The 20,432-nt window shown below is 36.3% G+C and overlaps 1 pseudogene; it reads right to left on the bottom strand.

The window, feature by feature from the left end:
* Positions 1–8,451: 8,451 nt before the first annotated feature.
* LOC114226491 (transcription factor BTF3 pseudogene) lies at positions 8,452–8,766 on the bottom strand (annotated as a pseudogene).
* Positions 8,767–20,432: the final 11,666 nt, after the last annotated feature.

The raw sequence follows: 20,432 nt of genomic DNA, 5'->3' as shown, positions 1-20,432 counted from the left end.
TGTATTATTAACACTGTGTTGAGTATCAGTTGACTGTATATGCATGCATTTATTTCTGGGCTCCCTAGTCTTTTCCCTAGGACTGTATGTCCGTCTTTATGCTAGCACTATCCTCTAGCTTTGTAATATGTTTTGAAAACAGGAAGTGTGAGGGCTCCATCTTTGTTCTTTTTGCTCAACATTTTGTTGTTGTTGTTATTTGGGGTACTTTCTGGTTCTGTTTGAAATTTAGGATTTGTGTGTGTGTGTGTGTGTGTGTGTGTGTGTAATCTTTAGGATTTTCTGCATATTAGATCATGTCACTTGTGAGCAGAAATGATTTATTTCACTTCTGTTTAAATTTGGATGCCTTTTAAGTTTCCTTTATTTGCCTAATTGCTCTAACTAGAAATTAGAGATGACATAAATAATTGGAAAGACATACCATGTTTATGGATTGGAATATGTAATACTGTTCAAATGTCCATACTACCAAAAGCAAGCTACAGATTCAGTGCAATCCCTAATAAAATTCCAATGGCGTTTTTTACAGAAATAAAAAAAAATCCTAAAATTCAGCACTATGTTGAGTAGAGGTGGTGTGAGTTGGAATCCTTGCCTTGCTCCTGATCTTGGAGGAAAAGTTTTCAGTTTTTATTATTGTGTATGATGTTAACTGTGGGTTTTTCATATATGGCCTTTATTATGCTGAGGTAATTTATTTCCATTCTTAATTTGTTGAGTGCTATTTATCATAAAGTGGTGTTAAAATGTGTCAAATGCTTTTTCTACATCTATTGAGATAATCATATAATTTTCCCCTTTGTTCTGTTAATGTGGTTGTATCATATGGATTGATTTTTTTCTGTCGAACTATCTTTGAATCTGGGGATAAATTCCACCTTTTCATGGTGTGTGATCCTTTTAAGATACTATTGAGTTTGGTTTACTAGTACTTTGTTCAGGAATTTTGAATCTATATTCATCAGGGATATTAGCCTGTAATTTTCTTCCTTCTAGTAGTTTTTTTTTTTTTTCTGGCTAAGGAGATTAAATGAATAATCAAAAATGTTTCAACAACAACAAAGCTCAGAACCAGATTGTTCATGGATGAATTCTACCAAACATTAAAGAACTAATACTAATCTTTCTCAGATTGTTCCAAAAAAATCAGAGGAGTAAACACTTCCAAACTCATTTTATGAGGCCAGCATTACCCTGATACCAAAGCCAGATACAGGTCTGCTTATTTTTCGATTCCTTATTCAGATTTTGGTAGGTTGTATGTTTCTGTGAATTTATCCATTTCTTCTAGATTATCCAATTTGTTGGTGTGTAATTATTCATAGTAGCCTCTTATAATCCTTTATGTGACAGCAGTTGTAATATCGCCTCTTGCATTTCTTTTTTTTTTTTTTAATTTGAGTCTTCTGTTTTCCTTAGTTAATCTAGCTGGTGGTTTTTAAATTTTGTTTTCATTTAAAAAGAATCAACTCTTGATTTTTTTTCTATTTTCTATTTCATTTATTACTGCTCTGATGTTTATTTCCTTCTGCTAGATTTGGATATGGTTTGTTCCTTTTCTAGTTTCTTGAGATGTAAAATTAAGAAAGATTTGAAATCTTTCTTCTTTTTAAATGTAAGTGTATACTGCTATACAATTATCTCTTAGTACTGCTTTTGCTATATCTTACATGTTTTGATATGTTGTGTTTTAATTTTTGTCTCAAGGTATTTTCTTTTCTCCTTTTTCTTTTTTTTAAAGATTTTATTTATTTATTTGACAGAGAGACACACAGTGAGAGAGGGAACACAAGCAAGGGGAGTGGTAGAGGGAGAAGCAGGCTTCCCACAGAACAGGGAGCCCGATTTGGGGCTTGATCCCAGGACCCTGGGATCATGACCTGAGCTGAAGGCAGACGCTTAATGACTGAGCCACCCAGGCGCCCCTCTTTTCTCCTTTTTCATTCTTACAATAATCTTTATTAAATTTCATTATCGAAATAAAATCAATACATAACATTGTGTAAGTTTTAGGTGTACAACATCATGATTTGATATATTTATATGTTGCAATATTACTACCATAGAGTTAGCTAATATCTCTGTTATGTTACATAATTATCATTTTTTTGGTGGTGGGCACAATTAAGATCCAATCTATTAGCAACTTTGAAATTTATGATACAATGCCATTGACTGTAATCATTATGCTGTGCATTAGCTTTGCCAGGATTTATTTATCTACTAGTTTCCAGTTTTTACCCTTAAATAATTTGTCCCCAATCCCCCCACCCTGCCAGCCTCTGGTGACCTTATTTTACTCTTTTTCCTTGAGTTAAGCTTTTTTAGATTCCAAATATATGTGATATCATACAGTATTTGTCTTTTTGTTTAACATATCTCAGCATAATATCCTCAAGGTTCATTCATGTCGTCACAAATGGTAGGCTTTCCTTCTTTCTCATGGCTGTTTAATATTCGTATATAATTTTTATCCATTTATCTGTTGACAGACACTTAGGTTGTTTCCATATCTTGGCTATTGTGAATAATATTGCAAAAGTGTAAGAGCATATATATCTTTTCAGACTCCCATTTTCATATTCTTTGGATGTACACCCAAGAGTGGAATTACTGATAATTCTATTTTTATTTTTTGGAGGAACCTCCATACTATTTCCCATAGTGGCTGAACAAATTTACATTCCCATCTATAATGTAAAAGTGTTCCTTTTACTCCACATCCTCACCAACACTTTTTATCTCTTGTCTTCTTTTTTTAAGATTATTTATTTATTTATTTGAGAGAGAGCAAGAACAAGAGAGAGAGCATGAGCTAGGGGGAGGGGAAGAGGGAGAAAGAGAAGCAGACTCTCCCCTGAGCAGGGAGCTTGACACGTGGCTCAATCCCAGGACCTCAGAATCATGACCTGAGACAAAGGCAGATGCTTAACCAACTTAACCACCCAGGTGCCCCTATTTCTTGTTTTTTTGATGGTAGCCATTCCATCAGATGTGGGGTGATGTCCTCGGTTGTGATTTGCATCTCTCTGATGATTAGTGATATTAAGCATCTTTTCATAAATCTGTAGGCCATCTTTTTTTGGAAAAATATCTATTTAGCTTCTCTGCACATTTTTAAATCAAATTATTTGTTTTTCTGTTATGAGTTGTACTTTATATATTTTGGCTGTTACTCCTTGTCTGATATATGGTTTGCAAATATTTCCTCCAATCCCATAGGCTGCCTTTTCATTTTTTCCATTGCTACTTTTGCTATACAGCTTTTTAGTTTGATATAGTTCCACTTTTGTATTTTTTGCTTGTGCTTTTGGTACACACCAAAAATCATTGCCCAGTCCAATCTTAAGGAGTTTTTTTTCCCCTACATTTTCTCCTAGTTTTATAGGATCAAGTCTATGTTTAAGTTTTTAAGCCATTTAAAGTTAATTTCTTTATTGAAGGATAATTAACATATGGTATTATATTAGTTTCAGGTACACAATATAACACTTCAGCAATTCTATGCATTTCTCAGTACTCATTATAGTAAGTGTACTTAGCTCTTTTCACCTATTTCATCCATTCCCCTAGCCATCTCCCCTCTGCAAACCACCAATTTGTTCTATGTATTTAAGAGTCTGGGTTTTTTGTCTCTTTTTCTCTTTGTTTGTTCATTTGTTTTGTTTCTTATATTCCACATGAGTGAAATCATGTGGTATTTGTCTTTCTCTGACTGACTTATTCATACAGCATTATACCCTATAGGTCCATCATGTTGTTGCAAATGGCAATATCTCATTTTCTTATGGCTGAGCAATATTCCATTGCATATGTATATCACATCTTTGTCTATTCATTTATGGATGGACCTTTGGGTTGCTCCCATACCTTGGTTATTGTAAATAATGCTGCAATAAATATAGGAATGAATGTACCTTTTTAAATTAGTCTTTTTGTTTTCTTTGGGTAAATAGTCATAGTGGAATTAATTGATCATATGATAATTTTATTTATAATTTTTTGGGGAACATCCATACTGTTTTTTCACAGTGGCTGCACCAATTTGCATTACCACCAATTGTGTATGAGGGTTTCTTTTTCTCATTCTTTACCAACACTTGTTATTTCTTGTGTTCTTGATTTTAAACATCCTGGCAAATGTAAGGTGGTAATCTCATTATGGTTTTGATTTGCATTTAACTGATTATTAGTGATGTTGGGCATCTTTTCCTGTGTTTACTGGCCATCTCTGTGTCCTCTTTGGAAAAATGTCTACTCAGGGTTTCTGCTTATTTTTAAATTGGATTTTTTTTCTTGGTGTTGGCTTGTATAATTTCTTTATGTATTTTGGATATTAACCCATTATTGGATATATCATTGCAAATATCATTTTCCATTTAGTAGGTTGTCTTCTTGTTTGTTGATGATATCCTTAACTGTGCAAAAGCTTTTTATTTTGGTGTAGTCCCAAAAGTTTAATTTTGCTTTATTTTCCTTGCCAAAGAGACATATCTAGAAAAATGTTTCAATGGCCAAAGTCAAAGAGATTACTGCCTATGTTTTCTTCTAGGATTTTTATGCTTTCAGGTCTCACATTTAGATGTTTAATAAATTTTGATTTATATTTGTGTATGATATAAGAAAGAGGTCAAGTTTAATTTATTTGGATGTAGCTGTCCAGTTTTCCCAAGACTGTTTGTTGAGTAAGACTGTCTTTTTAGCATGGTATATTCCTCCCTCCTTTCATAGATTAATTAACTGTATAAACCTAAGTTTATTTCTAGACTCTCTTATTTCTTCCATTGATCTATGTGTCTATTTTTGTGCCCCATCATACTGTTTTGATTACTACAGCTTTGTTGGATATCTTGAAATCTGGGATTGTGATACATCCAGCATTTTTCTTTTGTCTCAAGCTTTCTTTGGCTATTCAGCCTCTTTTGTGGTTCTGTACCAATTGTAATATTATTTTTTGTAGTTTTATGAACAATGCTATTAGTATTTTGATAAGGATTGCATTGAATCTGTAGATTGCTTTGGTGGTATGGCCATTTTAACAATATTAATTCTTATAATATATGAGCATGGGCTATCTTTCCATTTGTTTGTGTTTTCAATTTCTTTCATCAGTGTTTTATAGTTTTCAGAGTACAGGTCTTTCACCTATTTAGTTATGTTTATCCTTGGGTATTTTATTATTTTTTAGTGCAGTTATAAATGGGACTATTTTCTTAATTTCCCTTTCTGCTATTTAATTATTAGTGTATGGAGATGAACTGACTTCTGGGTATTAATTTTGTATCATGCCATTTTACTGAATTCATTTATCAGTTCTAGCAGCTTTTTGGTGGAGTCTTTCAGATTTTCTATATATAGTATCATGTCGTCTGTAAATAGTGAGTTTTATTTCTTCCTTACTGATTTGGATGCCTTTTATTTATTTTTGTCTGATTTCTGTGGCTAGGACTTACAGTACTATGTTGAATACAAGTGGTGAGAGTGGACATCCTTGTCTTGTTCCTGACCATAGAAGAAAAGCACTCAATTTTTCTCCATTTAAGATGATATTAGCTGTGGGTTTTTCATGTATGGTGTTTATTATGTTGAAGTGTGTTCCCTCTAAACCTGTTTTGCTGAGGTCTTTTATCATGAATGGATGTTGTAGTTTGTCAAATGCTTTTTCTGTGTCTACTGAAATGATCATGTGGCTTTTATACTTGAGGTGATGTATCATGTTGATTGATTTGTGAATATGGGACCACCCTTGCAACACAGGAATAAATCCCACTTGGTTGTCATAAATGGTTTTTAATGTATTGTTGGATTCTCTTTGATAGTATTTTGTTGAGGATTTTTGCATCTATTTTCATCAGGGATATTGGTCTGTAGTTCTCTTTTATAGTAGTGTCTTTATCTGGTTTTGGTATTAGGGTAATGCTGGCCGCAGAGAATGAATTTGTATGTTCCTTCCTTTTCTGTTTTTTTTTTTTTTTTGGAATAGTTTTAGAAGCATAGGTATTAACTCTTCTTTAAATCTTTGGTAGAATTTGCCTGTGAAGCCATCTAGCCCTGGACTTTTGTTTGTTGGAATTTTTTGATAACTGACTCAGTTTCTTTGCCGTTTGTCAGTGTGTTCAAAATTTCTGTTTCTTCCTGATTCAATTTACATTGAATTACATGTTTCTAGGAATTTATCCATTTCTTACAGGTTGTCAAATTTGTTGGCAGATAGTTTTTCACAATGTTCTCTTATAACCCTTTGCATTTCTGTGGCATTGGTTGTTAATTCCTCTCCTTTCTTTCTCATTTTGTTTGAGTCATTTATCTTTTTTTCTTGATGAGTCTGGCTAAAAATGTATCCATTTTGTTTATCTTTTTAAAGAACCAGCTCCTGATTTCATTCCTCTGTTCTTTTTCTTTGTCTCTATTTCATTTATTTCTGCTCTTATCTTTATTTCTTTCCTTCTACTGGCTTTGTTTCATTTGTTCTTCTTTTTCTAGCCCCTTTAGGTGGAAGGTTAAGTTGTTTATTGAAGATTTTTCTTGCTTCTTGAGGTAGGCCTGTATTGCTATAATCTTCCCTCTTAGGATAGCTTTTTCTTCAGCCCAAACATTTTAGATCATTGTGTTTTCATTTTCATTTGTCTTTATGTATTTTTTTAAATTTCCTCTTTGTTTCTTGGTTGACTCCTTCATTGTTTAGTAGTATGTTATTTATACTCCCATGTATTTGTGTCTTTCCAGATTTTGTGTTGTGATTAATTTTTAGCTTCATATTGTGATTGGAAAAGATACATGATAAGATTTAAATCTTTTTTAATTTATTGAGACTTGCTTTGTGTTCTAACATGTAATCTATTCTGGAGAATATGCCATGCACACTTGAAAGGAATGTGTATTCTGCTGTTTGGGGATAGAATGTTCTGGATTTTTCTGTTAGGTCTATCTGTCCAATGTGTCATTCAAAACCACTTTTTCCTTGTTGATTTTCTGTCTGGATGATCTATCCATTGATATAAGTGGAGTGTTAAAGTCCTGCGCTGATTGTGTTTCTGTCAATTTCTTCCTACATATCTGCAAATAGTTGCTTTATGTATCCAGGTGCTCTCATGTTCAGTGCATATTTATAATTGTTATATCCTCTTATTGTATTGTTCCCTTCATCATTATATAGTGTCTTTTTGTGTCTCCTGTTATAGTCTTTGTGTTAAAGTATATTTTGTCCAATGTAAGTATTGTTACCCCTCTTTTCTTTTCACTGTCATTTGCATGGGAAAAGTTTTTCTTTCCCTTCACTTTCAGTCTGGGTTTGTCTTTAGGTCTGAAGTGAGTCTCTTGTAGGCTGAATACACATGGTTCTTATTTTTATCTATTTTATCTTTTGATTGGAACATTTACTTCATTTACATTTAAAGTAATTACTGATAGGTATGTTCTCATTGTCATTTTGTTATTTGATTTCTGGTATTTTTTGTAGTTCTTCTCTGTTCCTTTTTCTTCTGTTGCACTTTTCCCTTGTGTTTGATGGCTTTCATTAGTGCCGTGTTTGGATTCTTTTCTCTTTATTTTTTTGTATAGCATGTGTTTTTGATTTGTGGTTACCATTATGATCATATATAATTGCTTATGCATACAGCAGTCTATATTAAATTGATGGGTTTGAACTCATTCTAAAAGCACTAACTTTTTACTCCTTCCCCCATGTTTTATGTATATTGTGTCATACTTTACATTTTCCTTCGTGAATTCCTTGACTGATATTTATAGTTCTTTTTTTAAGAGATTTTATTTATTTATTTGACCGAGAGAGAGAGTGAGCATAAGCAGGGGGAGCAGTGGAGGGAGAGGGAGAAACAGGCTCTCTGCTGAGTGGGGAGCTCAATGTGGGTCTCGATCTCAGGACCTTGGGATCATAACTGGAGCCAAAGGCTGATGCTTAACTGACTGAGACACCCAGGCACCCCAAATATTTGTAGTTCTAATTTATTTTACAGTTTTTGTGCTTTAACCTACATACTGCTTTTATAACTGATTTATTTACTACTTTTAGTATATGTTTGCATTAACCTGTCAAATATCTTCCTTTCATAATTTTCTTTCTCCTAATTATGGCCTTTTCTTTGAACTCAAAGAATTCCCTGTAACATTTCTTGTAAGGCTGGTTTAGTGGTGATGAACTTTAACTTCTGTTTGTATGGGAGAATTTTTTTTCTTAGGCAAAGAACTTTATTAACCTTGTTTCAAACTTTATTCCCAGGCTTCTTCAGCTTAATTAGCTGCAAAGAATGAATTGTGTATAAGCAAAAACTGAAAAGAGCTGCAGTGTCCAAGGGGCTTGGGCTTAAAAATATTAGCGATCTAGATTTTATCAGATCCATGAACAAAATTTTAAAAAGCAGTCATAATATAAAATAGCAGCTCCCAGTAACTTCTTCAAGTTTTATCTTCTTCAGAAGTTGACTCAATTCAGTTTGCTTCATTCTTGGAAGCTTCATCAAAATTCTCTACAAGATCTGGAACTTCATCATCATCATCCTTTCCAGGAGCAAGTGGTGCTTTTCCATCCATAGATTCTTTGGGTAGAACTTCAGCCAGTCTTCTTAAACTAGTCAGACTGTCTGCACCAAGTTGGTTTAAGATACTGGGTAGCATTTCTGTCAGCTGCTTTGTCTCAGCATGGCCTGTAATGGTAAAAGTGTTTGCTGCCAGCGATGCCTGAACTTTGGGGTTGTTAAGGTGGATCACTGTTCCTTGGTTTGTGACCATATTCACGTCTTCAATACCGGAGATATTCTTTACTCCTAACTTCTTTAAGGAGAACTGAAGTTTTTTATCATCTGCTGGAGCCATTCTGTGAACCACCTCCTTCTTTCAGTGAGCAGTTCCTTTCCCACCAATGTGCACTTGTGCTTGCAGTTTGGTGAGTTTCTCCTGGTTCATGATAGTTTCTTTCATCTTGTTGGAGCGGAAATGGGACTGTACGGGGGAATAGGGTTAGCGCTCAGGGGGTCTCGGGTGGACCAGCTGAGATTAGGTGCACACACGCAGGGACACAAGATGGCAGCTGTGTAGGAGAATTTTTATCTCTCCTTTTATTCTGAATGATAACCTTGGTAGGTAGAGTATCCTTGGTTGCAGGCTTTGTTCTCTTTCAGTATGTTGATTATATCATTCCACTCCTTTCTGGTCGGCAAAAGCTCTCCTAAAAAAAATTAGCTAACAACCTTGTGGGGTATCTCTTGTATGTAACAGTTTTCTTTCATCTTGTTGCTTTTAAAATTATCTCTTTATCACTACTTTTTGTCATTTTAATTATTATGTGTCTTTTTTTTCGGCTTTTTATTTATTTATTTTTATGTTGTTAGCCAACATATAGTACATCATTAGTTTTTGATGTAGTGTTCAATGATTCATTAGTTGTGTATAATACCCAGTGCTTATCACCACAGTACCCTCCTTAATACCCATCACCCAGTTACCCTGTCCCCCACCCCCTCCCTTCTGTAACCCTTAGTTTGTTTCCTGGAGTCCAGAGTCTCTCTCTCATGGTTTGTCTCCCTCTTTGATTTCTTCCCATTCAGTTTTCCCTCCCCCTGTGGTCCTCTGCATTATTCCTTATGGTCCACATTTGAGTGACACTATGTGATAATTGTCTTTCTCTGCTTGGTGTAGACCTCTTTGGGTTCATTTTGTTGGGGCTCTCTGTGGTTCTTGCAACGGTGTGTCTGTATCCTTCCTTAGATAAGGGAAATTTTCAGCTATCATTTCTTCAAATAAATTTTCTGCCCCTTTCTCTCTCTCTTCTTTTTCTGGGATCCCTATAATGTTAATGTTATATGCTTCATGATGTTACTGAGGTCCCTTAACTTATTCTCATTCTTTATTATTCTTTTTTTTTCCTTTTGCCATTCATCTTGGTTGCCTTCTGTTACCCTGTATCCTAGGTAGCTGATCCCCTCTCACACTTCTTCTAATCTGCTATTGATTCCTTCTAGTATATTTTTTATTTTAGTAATTATGTCTTTCATCTCTGACTGGCTCTGTCTTATATTTTCTATCTTTTTCTTGAAGGTCTCACTGAGATCCTTTTTATCTTTTTTCAAGTCCAGTGAGTATACTTATGACTATTACTTTGAATTTTTCTTCAGACATATTGCTTAACTCCATTTCATTTCATTCTTTTGCTGTCTTTTTAAAATTTAGACTGAATTAGCCAACATATACTACATCATTAGATTCAGTAATTCATCAGTTGCATATAACATACAGTGCTCATCACCTCACATACCCTTCTTAATGCCAGTCACCCAATTACCCAATCTCCACACTTATTTCCCCTCCAGCAACCCTCAGTTTGTTGCATATAGTTAGGAGTCTGTCATGGTTTTTCTCCCTCTCTGATGATTTCCCATTCAGTTTTCCCTCCCTTCACCTATGATCCTCTGTGCTGTTTCTTATATTCCACATATGAGTGAAACCATATGATAATTGTATTTCTCTGACTGACTTATTTTGCTCAGCATAATACCCTCCAGTTCAGTTCCATCCACATCAATGTAAATTTTAAGTATTCATCCTTTTGGATGCCTGAGTAACATTCCATTCATCTGCCGATGGACATCTCAGCTCTTTACATAGTTTGGCTATTGTGTATATTGCTGCTATGAACATTGGAGTGCAGGTCCCCCTTCAGATCGCAACATTTGTATCTTTGCGGTACATGCCTAGTAGTGCAGTTGCTTCTTGAGGAACCTCCATACTGTTTTCCAGAGTGGTTGTACCAGCCTATATACCCACAGTGTAAAAGTGTTCCTCTTTCTGCACATCCTCACCAACATTGATGTTCCCTGTTTGTTAATTTTAGCCATTCTGACTGGTGAGAGGTGGTATCTCATTGGAGTTTTGATTTGTATTTCCCTGATGACAAGTGATGTCATTTTTTCATATATCTGGTGGCCTTTTGTATGTGTTCTTTAGAAAAAATGATTGTTCATGTCTTCTGCCCATTTCTTGACTGGATTCGTTGTTTTTTGAGTGTTGATAAAAATCTTTATAGATTTTGGATATTAGACTTTTATCTGATATGTCATTTGCAAATACCTTCTCCCATTACATAGGTTGCCTTTTAGTTTTGTTGACTGTTTCCTTTGCTATGCAGAAGCTTTACATCTTGAAGTCCCAATAGTTCATTTTTGCCTTTGTTTCCCTTCCCTTTGGAGACATGTCTAGCAAGAAGTTGCTGTGGCCGAGGTCATAGAGGTTGCTGCCTGTGTTTTCCTCTAGGATTTTAATGGATTCCTGTCTCACATTTAGGTCTTTCATCCATTTTGAGTTTATCTTTGTGTATGGTGGAAGAAAATGGTCTATTTTTATTCTGCATGTGGCTGTCCAATTTTCCCAGCACCATTTGTTGAAGAGATTGTCCTTTTTCCTTTGGATATTCTTTGTTGCTTTGTCAAAGATTAGTTGAGGATAGAGATGAAGGTCCATTTCTGAGTTCTTTATTCTGTTCCATTGATCTATATGTCTGTTTTTGTGCCTGTACAATACTGTCTTGATGATTACAGTTTTCTAAAATAACTTAAAGTCATGCATTGTGATGCCACCTGCTTTGGTTTTCTTTTTCAATATTCCTCTGGCTATTTGGGGTCATTTCTGGTTCCATACAAATTTTATGAATATTTCTTCCAACTCTGTGACAAATGTTGATGGTATTTTGATAGGGGTTGCATTGAATGTGTAGATTGCTCTGGGTAGCATAGACATTTTTACAATATTTATTCTTCCAATCCATGATCATGGAATGCTTTTCCATCTCTTTGTTTCTTCCTTAATTTCATTCATAAGTGTTTTGTAGTTTTTGGAGTACAGATCCTTTACCTTTTTGGTTTGGTTTATTTTTAGGTATCTTAGGGGTTTTGGTCCAGTTATAAGTGGGATTTCTTCCTTAATTTCTCTTTCTTTCAGTGTTAGTGTATAGAAACGCAACTGATTTCTGTGCATTGATTTTATATTGTGCCACATTGCTGAATTGCTTTATGAGTTCTAGCAATTTTGGGGTGGAGTATTTGGATTTTCCACGTAAAATATCATGTCTTCTGCAAAGAAGGAGAGATTAATTTCTTTGCCTATTTGAATGCTTTTTATTCCTTTTTGTTGTCTGAATGCTGAGGCTAGGATTTCTAGTACTATGTTAAGCAACAGTGGGGAGAGTGGGCATCCCTGTCATGTTCCTGACCTTAGGGGAAAAGCTCTCAGTTTTTCCCCATTGAGAATGATATTTGCTATGGGCTTTTCTTAGGTGGTTTTTATTATATTCCTGTGTTGCCTCTATCCCTACACTGTGGAGAGTTTTAATCAAGAAAGGATGATGTTTTTGTCAAATGTGTTTTCTGTATCAATTGGGATCATATGGTTATTGTTCTTTCTTTTATTAATGACATGTATAACGTTGATTGATTTGCAAATGCTGAACCACCCTTGCAGCCCAGGAATAAATCCCACATCATGGTGAATATTCTTTTAATATACAGTTGGGTCCTCTTGACTAGCATCTTGGTGAGAATTTTGGCATCCATGTTCATCAGGGATATTGGTCTGAAATTCTCCTTTTTGGTGGGGTCTTTTTTTGGTTTTGAAGTTAAGGTAATGCTGGCCTCATAGAATGAGTTTGGAAGTTTTTCTTCCCTTTCCATTTTTTGAAACAGCCTCAGAAGAATAGGTACTAGTACTTCTTTAAATGTTTGGTAGAATTCCTCTGGGAAGTCATTTGGCCCTGGACTCTTGTTTCTGGGAGGTGTTTGATTACTGCTTCAATTTTCTTGCTGGTTATGGGTCTGTTCACGTTTTCTCTTCCTTCCTGTTTCAGTTTTGGTATTTTATAAATTTCCAGGACTGCATCCATTTCTTCCAGATTGCCCAATTTGTTGGTATATAGTTGCTCACAATATGTTCTTCGAATTGTATTTCCTTGGTGGTGTTCATGATCTTTTCTCTTTCACTCATTATTTTATTAATTTCAGTCCTTTCTATTTTCTTTTTGATAAGTCTGGCTGGGGGTTTATTGATCTTATTAATTCTTTCAAAGAACCAGCTTCTACTTTCATTGATATGTTCTACTGTTCTTTTGGTTTCTATTTCATTGATTTTTGCTCTACTCTTGATTATTTGCCTTCTCCTTGGTTTAAGCTTTATTTGCTGTTCTTTCTCCAGTTCTTTAGGTGTAAGGTTAGCTTGTGTACTTGAGATTTTTCTAATTTTTTGATAGAGGCTTGTATTGCAATGTGCTCCACTCTTAGGAGTGCCTTTGCTGCATCCCAAAAGTTTTAAACAGTTGTGTTTTCATTTTCATTTGTTTCCATGAAGTTTTTAAATTCTTCTTTAATTTCCTGATTGATCTGTTCATTCTTTAGTAGGATGCTCTTTAACCTCCACGTGTTTGAGTTCCTTCCAAATTTCCTCCTGTGATTGAGTTCACGTTTCAAAGCATTGTGGTCTGAAAATACACAGGGAATAATCTCAATCTTTTGCTATAAGCTGAGACCTGATTTGTGACCCAGTATGTGATCTGTTCTGGAGAATGTTCCATGTGCACTCGAGAAGAATGTGTATTCTGTTGCTTTAGGATGGAATGCTCTGTATATATCTGTGAAGTCCATGTGGTCTAGTGTGTCATTCAAAGCTCTTGTTTCCTTGTTGATCTTCTGTTTAGATGATCTGTCCATTGCTGTGAGAGGGATGTTGAAGTCCCCTACTATTATTGTATTATTATCTTCAATGTGTTTCTTTAATTTGATTATTAATTGGTTGATATGATCGGCTGCTCCCCAATTAGGTGCATAAGTATTTATAATTGTTAGGTCTTCTTGTTTGAGAGACACTTTAAGTATGATATAGTGTCCCTCTCCATCCCTTAGTACAGCCTTTGGTTCAAAATCTAATTTGTCTGTAATGAAGATTGCTACCCCAGCGTTCTTTTGATGTCCCCCAGTATGATAAATGGTTATTTACTTTCAATCTGGAGGTGTCTTTAAGTCTAAAATGAGTCTCTTGTAGACCACATATGGATGGGTCTTGCTTTTTTATGCAATCTGATACCCTGTGTCTTTTATTGGAGCGTTTAGCTCATTTACATTCAGAGTAAATATTGAAGGTATGAATTTAGTGCTATTGTATTACCTGTAAAGTCCCTGTTTCTGTAGATTGTCTCTCTCTCTCTCTCTCTCTCTTTTTTTTTTCTGGTCTATGTTAATCTTGGGCTCTCTCTTCACTTACAGGATTCCCTTTACTATTTCTTGCAGGGCTAGTTTAATGATCACAAATTCTTTTAATTTCTGTTTGTCCTGGAAGGTCTTTAACTCTCCTTCCATTCTGAATGATAGCCTTGCTGGATAAAGTAATCTTGGCTGAATATTTTTCTCATTTAGTGCCCTCAATATATCATGCCAGCCCTTCCTGGCCTGCCAGGTCTCTGTGGATGGGTCTGCTACTAGTCTGATGTTTCTACCACTGTAGGTTAAGGAGCTCTTGCCTTGAGCTGCTTTCAGGATTTTGTCTTTACCTCTGAAATTTGCAAGCTTCTATGTTATATATCAGGGTGTTAATCTATATTTATTGATTTTGAGGTAGCATCTCTCTACCTCCTGGACTTGAATGCCAGTTTCTTTCCCCAGATTAGGGAAGTTCTCAGCTATGGTTTGTTCATATATACTTTCTGGCCCTCTCTCTCTTTTTCCTCTGGGACCCCAATAATTCTAATATTGTTTCACTTTAAGGTATTAGTGATTTCATGAAGCCTCCCCTCATAGCCTATTAGTTGTTTTCCTCTTTTTTCCTCAGTTTCCCTCCTTTCCATCATTTTGTCTTCTATGTCACTGACTCTTTTCTGCCTAATTCACCCTGTTAGAGCATCCATTTTAGGCTGCATCTCGGTTAAAGCATTTTTAATTTTGGCCCGAGTAATCTCATTTCTGCACTACAATATTCTCTAGTGTCTTTTATGCTTTTTTTCAAACCCAGCTAGCAACTTTATAATTGTTATCCTGAATTCCAGCTCTGACGTTTCATTTATATCCATATTGATTAGATTTGTGGCAGAGAGTATTGCCTCTGGTGCTTTTGTTGTGAATTCCTCCTTCTAGTCATTTTGCCCAGAGAAGAATGGATGAGCCAGTGAGCAGAAAAAAAAATCAACCGTAAGCCAAGCAAAATACACACTAGACAAATCCAAAGATATCAGAAACCAAAAAAGAAAAGAAAAAGAAAAAGAAAGGGAATAAGGAGAGAATATAATCTCCCAGGTGTACAAAACAAGGTGATCCGCTTGTCCTAGGTGTATTTTGGTATGTTTGCTAGAAGACACTATATCCCAAAATAGTAAAGAAAGCAAAACTCATATATATATAATGTAAGCATAAATTTGAATACAGTGAAAGGAAGCCAAAAATGAAGAATAAAACGTACATGTAAAACTGAAATTTTAAAAAGACTTAAGGAGGGCACATGATTTTATAAGCAGTGGGTGTTACAACAAATGAATGAATGAACACTACATCAGAAACTAAAAAGAAAGGAATAAATTAAAAAATAAAATAAATTAAAAACAACTTAAATACAAAGAGTTGGTAAAATAAACTAAATGTAAAGAAAAAAAAGAAAGGAAAATTTAAACAGAAAGATAAAAGAATTATGAGAAGAAACCTTGAATTCTGTATACTATTTTCCCCTAATGGTGGAGATTTATAGTTCTGTGTGCTCCGTAAACTTGATATTCGCCTGATGTTTCATCTGGTCTTCTGGGGGATGGGCCTGCTGTGCCGATTCTCGGGTGTCTTTGCCTGGATGGAGTTGTACTGCCCCTTGCCAGGAGGCTGGGCTCAGTGTACACTGTTTCAGGTTGTTCTGTGTGGGTTTTGTTCCCTGAAGGCTTTCCATGCTGTTTTAGGTAATGAAAATAAAAATGACCACACATGGATCTCCAGCCCTGGAGCTGAAGGATCATGGCCCCTTCTTTTCAATAAACCCTCAAGGAAAAGCAGTCTTCACTTTTTTTGTGCACCAAACTCTGCAGACTTCTGTGGTGTGCACCAGTGCCAATTCTCCTGGGGAAGTGAGGAGGGTTACCGAGTTTCTGCTCTTTGCAGGGACCCTGGTTGAATAGTGGTCGTCTGATCGTGCCTTCGTTTGCGTTTCATGGCAATCCTAGCTGAGAGCCCACTCGCGGGCTTAGTGACTAGCCAGTTTCCCTGCTCCAATGCTTGGGAACTCTGCCGGCTCAGGCACCCCCTTTCTTTGTGTGACCCTGGAGATCCTGAGACCACACTGTCCCATCTAGGATTCTTCCCCACTTCGCCACCTGAACACCTTTCAGACAGGGATGTTTGTCATAGGAGCAGACTTCTAAAAGTTCCTATTTTGCACTCTGGCATTATATCACTTTTCGGTAGCTGGCTTACAGAGGGTCCTTTTCCCCCCACACCATTTGTCTTCCCATATATCCCCTCAGATTCTCTTCTCTGCATCTTTTATCTTGTAAAATTGGTTGCTTTTCCACTTGTAGAATTCCAGCAATTCTTTTCTTATATCTTAGGTTGAATTCAGAGGTATTCAGAATGATTTGATACTTACTTAGCTAAATTCAAGGGACCTCATGAATTGAGTACTCTTCCACCATCTTTCCTCCCTCCACTATGGTTTTGTTCTGCTCTTTCATTTGGGATGTATTCCTCTGCATCCTCATTTTGTTTAACTCTTCATTTCTATGTATTAGGAAAGTCAGCCACATTTCCTGATATTGGAATTAGTGGCCTTATGAAGAAAAGGTTGCGTTGTGCCTTGCCATACCATGTCCCTGTTCACCAGAATCAGGTGCTCCAGGTATGTTCCCTTTGTTGGATAATGTGCCCTATTGTTGGAGCTGAGCTGTGTCTGCCTTCAGTCCAGTCAGTTGCAATCATACATTTTGTCTGTTGTGGGTATACCAGGCAGGGTTTTTACCTTATGTTGTTTAAAGGACCTGCCTGGGGCCACCAGTGGCTTGTAGTTGTGTGGTCAGCAGTCAGACCACATGCCTACCCTCAGTCTGTCTTCCTGGGCTACAGTAGCACTACCTTGCAGGGTATTCTCCCTGCTGTGTCCCCAGAGGCTTTTCTTGGGTGAGGGGCTGGCAGTCAATCTCTATGCCTGCCCTCATGCATCTGCTGGAGCTGCAGTCACACTGAATTTCAGGGCTCTCTTCCTGTGTTGTACCTGACATGTTGTTGGTGAGCAGTGCTAACAGTCAGACTAGATTACCATCCGCAGTTTATTTCTTGGAGCTGCAGTATTGCTGATTGGCAGGGCACTCTTTCTATACTGCCAGCTATAAGGTTCAGCTGCTGGGACTTTGGGTGTCATGGTAGCCAGTGGCAGGAATCTCTTTGGAGGAATGTCTGCTGAGTGGGGTGGTTTGGATAGGGAGGGATCCACAGAAGTACATGCCTGCAGGGCGTTCAGTATTAGCAAGACAGCAAGACAGTGCTGGTTTCCTAAAATGTCCTTTTATCTAATTGTTGGAGGGAGGGGGAGTAATGGAGCCTGAGAGCTCTTTTGTTCTTGCCAAAGTCTTTCCAGCACGTGTTCTGAGATTAGTAAATAAATCTTCATATATATCCCAGGCACTTTTTAAACTGCTGCTTCTATGTTGTATCTAGCATGGTTGGTTGTTATGCTGTTTCTTTAAGGGTAGGAACCCAGTTTCCGATCACCCTATGGCTCTCTTTGAGCTAAGCCCACTGATTTTTAAAGTGCCCAGAGTTAATTTTCCCTGATTGTAAAAATGCACAAAGTTATACCCCACTCATTTTCAAAGCCAAATGTTATGGGGACTCATCCTCTTAGTGCAGGTCCCCCATGGTTGGATGCCTGGTGAGGTCTGATCCTCTTGCTTCTCCATGCTTGTGGTATCCCTCCCCTTTATGGTTAGTCTTGCTGCAGGTTTGGTTCCCAACCTCATCTCTGTCCCTCCTACCCTTTTTGATGTGGCCTCCTCTCTAGGATTAATTGTGAAATGTCTCTTCTGCCAGTCTTTGGGTTGTTTTCTGAGTTAGTTGTACTGACATGCCTATTATCTTGGTGTGTTCATGGGATGAGGTGAGGATCCTCTTACTTCACCATCTTCCCTGTCTCTCCCTTGACTGATTTTTGTAGATATAATTGATTTCCTCCTTTTGATTTTTAATCTCTAATCTGACTTTATAAGTGATTAATTTACTCAGTTTACTGTATGTTAGCTTTTACCTTGAGAATTTTTCCTTTCCTAATTTTCTTTTAGATATGGCCTTTCTTTCTACTCAAAGAATTCGCTTTAACATTTCTTGTAAGGCTGGTTTAATAGTGATCAACTTCTTTACTTTGTGTTTGGGAAACTCTTTATCTCTTCTTCTGTTTTGAATGATAACCTTGCTGCGTAGAGTTCTCGGTTGCAGTTTTGTCTTGTTTTGTTTTTTGTTTTTTCCCTTTCAATACTTTGGGTTATATCATTCCTCTCCATTCTGGTCCACTAAGTTTCTCCTGAAAAATCAGCTGATAGCCTTATGGGGTTTCTTTTGTATGTAATTGTTTTCTTTTGTCTTGCTGCCTTTTAAATTTTTTCTCCCCAGTGCCAAGGATGCCTGATGTTTGATCTGATCCTCTTATTTCTCTGTGCTTATGGTGTTCCTCCCGTTTGTGGTTAGTCTCCATGGGGGTTTGGTTCCCAACCTCATCTCTGTCCCTCCTCTCCTTTTTGATGTGGCCTCTTCTCTACAATTAACTGTGGAAAGTCTGTTCTGCCAGTTTTCAGGTTGTTTTCAGAGTTAGTTGCATAGATGTTATCTTGGTGTGTCTGTGGGTCAAGGTAAGTGCAGGATTCTCCTAGTCTACCATTTCCTCTGAACTTACTTCTCTTTCTCTTTCTTTCTATCTTTGATGCATCTACCCAAAGGTTTATTAATTTATCTTTTCCAAGGACTAGTTGTTAGTTTTTATTGATTTTTCTATTGTTTTTATTTTCTGTGTCATTTGTTTCCACTTTGATCTTTATTATTCCCTTCCTTATACTAACTGTGGGATGTGTTTATTCTTCTGTTTCTAGTACCTTTTGGTGTAAGGTTAGATTGTTTATTTGAGATTTTACTTGTTTCTAGAGGTAAGCCTATATTGCTATGAACTTCCGTCTTAGAACTGCTTTTTCTGTACGCCGTAGATTTTGGAATGCTGCATTTCCATTTTTATTTGTCTCAAGGTATCTTTTTAATTTCTTCTCTGATTTCTGTGATGACACATTGATTGTTTAATATCATGTTTAGTCTCCACATGTTTGTGTTTTTTTCATTTATCTTCTTGTAGTTGATACCTAGTTTCATAATGTTGCAGTATAGAAAGATACTTGATGTGATTTCAGTCTTTTAAAGTTTATTGACTTGTTTTGGAATCTGATGGGTGATCTGTTCCAGTGAATGTTCCATTTGCACTTGAGAAGAAAGTGAATTTTGTTATTTTTGGATGGAGTGTTCTATATATAAACATTAAGTCAGTGTGGTCTACTGTGTCATTTTTTTAAGAGATTTTTTAAAATTTATTTATTCATGAGAGACAGAGAGAGAGAGAGAGAGAGAGAGAGGTGCAGAGGGAGAAGCAGGCTTCCCGCTGAGCAGGGAGCCCGATGCGGGACTCGATCCCCGGACCCTGGGATCATGACCTGAGCCGAAGGCAGACGCTTAATCATCTGAGCCACCCAGGTGCCCTCTACTGTGTCATTTAAGGCTAATATTTCCTTGTTGATTTTTCTGTTGGAATGATCTAACCAGTTATGCAAGTGGGTTATAAAGGTCTACCACTATGATTGTATAGCTGTTCATCTCTCCCTTTATGTCTCTTAATACATGCTTTATTTTAGTGATTATAGGTTAGAGGTATAAGCATTTATAAATGTTATATACTTTTGTTGGATCGAACCCTTTATTATTATATATTACTCTTCTTTGTGTTTTGTTACAGTCTGTGTTTTAAAGGTTTTTCTTTCTGAAAAAAAATATTGCTACCTCAGCTTTCTTTTTATTTCCCTATGCATGGGATATCTTTTTTTCATCCCTTCTCTTTCAGTCTGTGTGCAGTTTTAGGTCTGAAGTAAGTCTGTTGTAGGCAGCATATAGAAGGGTCTTTCTTTTTTAATCCACCCTATGCCTTTTGATAGAGGAATTTATTACATTTATATTTAAAGTAATTATTAATACATATGTACTTAATGCCATTTTGTTAATTGTTTTCTGGTTGTTTCTGTAGTTCTTTTCCTTTCCTTTCTTCTTTTCCTGTTCTTTTCCCTTGTGGGTTACTGACTTTCTGTAGTGTTATAGTAGGATTCCTTTCACTTTTTGTGTGTGTTTATTTGTTACAGGTTTTTGATTTGTGGGTACTATGAGGTTCATATA

This window comes from Eumetopias jubatus, unplaced genomic scaffold (assembly GCF_037043125.1).
Source record: "Eumetopias jubatus isolate StellerSeaLion01/CBP00866 unplaced genomic scaffold, mEumJub1_p1.0 scaffold_11, whole genome shotgun sequence".
Classification (NCBI taxonomy): Eukaryota; Metazoa; Chordata; class Mammalia; order Carnivora; family Otariidae; genus Eumetopias; species Eumetopias jubatus.
Note: the sequence above shows the minus strand (reverse complement) of the source record. Positions and strands in the feature narration are given on the sequence as shown.